Below are 4769 nucleotides of genomic sequence, written 5' to 3'. Positions count from 1 at the left end.
GTGAGACTTTATACTTTCATTGTATTACATTTTAAATGGAGAGAAGTAATTTTACTACATTACTTTTTTACAGCTTGAGCAGGGCTCGACAGTAACGGTTGCCAGGTTGCCATTGGCAACCATTCGAAAAAAAGTCAACCACTTCTTGGCCTTTGGTTGGCAACCCGTTTTTAACATAAAGAAATAAGGACAGCAAACAGCTAAACGTGCACCCCAAAAGAGATGCATGCTAATTATCTGTTGTTTTAAGAGTGATATTTAATTATTGTTGTGACCAGATACTTAAGTTGCACGTGCATTGGTGTGATTACGGGGCCAGAAAGTGATGCACGTTTACTCGCGTGCGCGGTGCGCGGTGTGCCGTGTGCCGTGTGTTTGTTTTACAAAAAATGGCGAAGCAAATTAAGTTGTTTGACTGTGGAGTAAAAAGTTCGGCCAACCCGTCGACATCTCAGACCAATGTTCAAAGTGATTCAACTGATGAAGCGCAAGATGAACCCGAACGAAAGCAAAGAGGAAATGTGTAAAGTCTGTACATTCTGCTCCGCTGTGCATTCACTTCCGGTAAAAGTTCCTTCAAAAATAAGAGTCCCGATCTAATTACTACCAAAATAAAAGTGCTAAACGAAACTTTACCATAGGAACATATTGGCATACAAATATAATCACTTCTATAAAAAGGTCACACATTTTAAATATAGTTTGACATATTAAAGGTAATTTACAGCATTAATAATTAATATCTAATTCTTACTGTGAATGGTTTTCATTTATTTAACATTAGAAATGTATTAGTCCAAGACTTCAACGCTGAAGGGCCAGTGGATCTATGGTGGGGGTCAGCACAGAGGTCAAGACTTCAACGCTGAAGGGCCAGTGGATCTATGGTGGGGGTCAGCACAGAGGTCAAGACTTCAATGCTGAAGGGCCAGTGGATCTATGGTGGGGGTCAGCACAGAGGTCAAGACTTCAACGCTGAAGGGCCAGTGGATCTATGGTGGGGGTCAGCACAGAGGTCAAGACTTCAATGCTGAAGGGCCAGTGGATCTATGGTGGGGGTCAGCACAGAGGTCAAGACTTCAATGCTGAAGGGCCAGTGGATCTATGGTGGGGGTCAGCACAGAGGTCAAGACTTCAATGCTGAAGGGCCAGTGGATCTATGGTGGGGGTCAGCACAGAGGTCAAGACTTCAATGCTGAAGGGCCAGTGGATCTATGGTGGGGGTCAGCACAAAGGTCAAGACTTCAATGCTGAAGGGCCAGTGGATCTATGGTGGGGGTCAGCACAGAGGTCAAGACTTCAATGCTGAAGGGCCAGTGGATCTATGGTGGGGGTCAGCACAGAGGTCAAGACTTCAATGCTGAAGGGCCAGTGGATCTTTGGTGGGGGTCAGCACAGAGGTCAAGACTTCAATGCTGAAGGGCCAGTGGATCTTTGGTGGGGGTCAGCACAGAGGTCAAGACTTCAATGCTGAAGGGCCAGTGGATCTATGGTGGGGGTCAGCACAGAGGTCAAGACTTCAATGCTGAAGGGCCAGTGGATCTATGGTGGGGGTCAGCACAGAGGTCAAGACTTCAATGCTGAAGGGCCAGTGGATCTATGGTGGGGGTCAGCACAGAGGTCAAGACTTCAATGCTGAAGGGCCAGTGGATCTATGGTGGGGGGTCAGCACAGAGGTCAAGACTTCAATGCTGAAGGGCCAGTGGATCTATGGTGGGGGTCAGCACAGAGGTCAAGACTTCAATGCTGAAGGGCCAGTGGATCTTTGGTGGGGGTCAGCACAGAGGTCAAGACTTCAATGCTGAAGGGCCAGTGGATCTATGGTGGGGGTCAGCACAGAGGTCAAGACTTCAATGCTGAAGGGCCAGTGGATCTATGGTGGGGGTCAGCACAGAGGTCAAGACTTCAATGCTGAAGGGCCAGTGGATCTGTGGTGGGGGTCAGCACAGAGGTCAAGACTTCAATGCTGAAGGGCCAGTGGATCTATGGTGGGGGTCAGCACAGAGGTCAAGACTTCAATGCTGAAGGGCCAGTGGATCTATGGTGGGGGTCAGCAAAGAGGTCAAGACTTCAATGCTGAAGGGCCAGTGGATCTATGGTGGGGGTCAGCACAGAGGTCAAGACTTCAATGCTGAAGGGCCAGTGGATCTATGGTGGGGGTCAGCACAGAGGTCAAGACTTCAATGCTGAAGGGCCAGTGGATCTATGGTGGGGGTCAGCACAGAGGTCAAGACTTCAATGCTGAAGGGCCAGTGGATCTATGGTGGGGGTCAGCACAGAGGTCAAGACTTCAATGCTGAAGGGCCAGTGGATCTTTGGTGGGGGTCAGCACAGAGGTCAAGACTTCAATGCTGAAGGGCCAGTGGATCTATGGTGGGGGTCAGCACAGAGGTCAAGACTTCAATGCTGAAGGGCCAGTGGATCTATGGTGGGGGTCAGCACAGAGGTCAAGACTTCAATGCTGAAGGGCCAGTGGATCTGTGGTGGGGGTCAGCACAGAGGTCAAGACTTCAATGCTGAAGGGCCAGTGGATCTGTGGTGGGGGGTCAGCACAGAGGTCAAGACTTCAATGCTGAAGGGCCAGTGGATCTTTGGTGGGGGTCAGCACAGAGGTCAAGACTTCAATGCTGAAGGGCCAGTGGATCTTTGGTGGGGGTCAGCACAGAGGTCAAGACTTCAATGCTGAAGGGCCAGTGGATCTATGGTGGGGGTCAGCACAGAGGTCAATACTTCAATGCTGAAGGGCCAGTGGATCTATGGTGGGGGTCAGCACAGAGGTCAAGACTTCAATGCTGAAGGGCCAGTGGATCTATGGTGGGGGTCAGCACAGAGGTCAAGACTTCAATGCTGAAGGGCCAGTGGATCTATGGTGGGGGGTCAGCACAGAGGTCAAGACTTCAATGCTGAAGGGCCAGTGGATCTATGGTGGGGGTCAGCACAGAGGTCAAGACTTCAATGCTGAAGGGCCAGTGGATCTTTGGTGGGGGTCAGCACAGAGGTCAAGACTTCAATGCTGAAGGGCCAGTGGATCTATGGTGGGGGTCAGCACAGAGGTCAAGACTTCAATGCTGAAGGGCCAGTGGATCTATGGTGGGGGTCAGCACAGAGGTCAAGACTTCAATGCTGAAGGGCCAGTGGATCTGTGGTGGGGGTCAGCACAGAGGTCAAGACTTCAATGCTGAAGGGCCAGTGGATCTATGGTGGGGGTCAGCACAGAGGTCAAGACTTCAATGCTGAAGGGCCAGTGGATCTATGGTGGGGGTCAGCACAGAGGTCAAGACTTCAATGCTGAAGGGCCAGTGGATCTATGGTGGGGGTCAGCACAGAGGTCAAGACTTCAATGCTGAAGGGCCAGTGGATCTATGGTGGGGGTCAGCACAGAGGTCAAGACTTCAATGCTGAAGGGCCAGTGGATCTATGGTGGGGGTCAGCACAGAGGTCAAGACTTCAATGCTGAAGGGCCAGTGGATCTATGGTGGGGGTCAGCACAGAGGTCAAGACTTCAATGCTGAAGGGCCAGTGGATCTTTGGTGGGGGTCAGCACAGAGGTCAAGACTTCAATGCTGAAGGGCCAGTGGATCTATGGTGGGGGTCAGCACAGAGGTCAAGACTTCAATGCTGAAGGGCCAGTGGATCTATGGTGGGGGTCAGCACAGAGGTCAAGACTTCAATGCTGAAGGGCCAGTGGATCTGTGGTGGGGGTCAGCACAGAGGTCAAGACTTCAATGCTGAAGGGCCAGTGGATCTGTGGTGGGGGTCAGCACAGAGGTCAAGACTTCAATGCTGAAGGGCCAGTGGATCTATGGTGGGGGTCAGCACAGAGGTCAAGACTTCAATGCTGAAGGGCCAGTGGATCTATGGTGGGGGTCAGCACAGAGGTCAAGACAACCCACATTTAAAAGGGAGACAACGGATGACCAAGAAACGAGTGATCTGTGAAGAACAGAACAACAGCTGCACTACTGGTGTTTAGTATGCCAGCCATTGAGGTGGACACGTTTCCACTTAGGTTCAAATAATTGTGTTAATTACTTAGCTGCAGATCGGGTAGAGCTGCAGATCGGGTAGAGCTGCAGATCGGGTAGAGCTGCAGATCGGGTAGAGCTGCAGGTCGGGTAGAGCTGCAGGTCGGGTAGAGCTGCAGATCGGGTAGAGCTGCAGGTCGGGTAGAGCTGCAGATGTCGGGTAGAGCTGCGAGTCGGGTAGAGCTGCAGGTCGGTAGAGCTGCAGGTCGGGTAGAGCTTGCAAGGTCGGGTAGAGAGCTGCAGGTCGGGTAGAGCTGCAGGTCGGGTAGAGCTGCAGATCGGGTAGAGCTGCAGATCGGGTAGAGCTGCAGGTCGGGTAGAGCTGCAGGTCGGGTAGAGCTGCAGATCGGGTAGAGCTGCAGATCGGGTAGAGCTAGCAGATCGGGTAGAGCTGCAGATCGGGTAGAGCTGCAGATCGGGTAGAGCTGCAGGTCGGGTAGAGCTGCAGATCGGGTAGAGCTGCAGATCGGGTAGAGCTGCAGGTCGGGTAGAGCTGCAGATCGGGTAGAGCTGCAGGTCGGGTAGAGCTGCAGATCGGGTAGAGCTGCAGATCGGGTAGAGCTGCAGGTCGGGTAGAGCTGCAGATCGGGTAGAGCTGCAGATCGGGTAGAGCTGCAGGTCGGGTAGAGCTGCAGATCGGGTAGAGCTGCAGATCGGGTAGAGCTGCAGATCGGGTAGAGCTGCAGATCGGGTAGAGCTGCAGATCGGGTAGAGCTGCAGGTCGGGTAGAGCTGCAGATCGGGT

Source organism: Gymnodraco acuticeps, unplaced genomic scaffold, assembly GCF_902827175.1.
Source record: "Gymnodraco acuticeps unplaced genomic scaffold, fGymAcu1.1, whole genome shotgun sequence".
NCBI classification, from domain to species: domain Eukaryota; kingdom Metazoa; phylum Chordata; class Actinopteri; order Perciformes; family Bathydraconidae; genus Gymnodraco; species Gymnodraco acuticeps.
The sequence above is the reverse complement of the archived record's forward strand: the minus strand, read 5'-3'. Positions refer to the sequence as shown.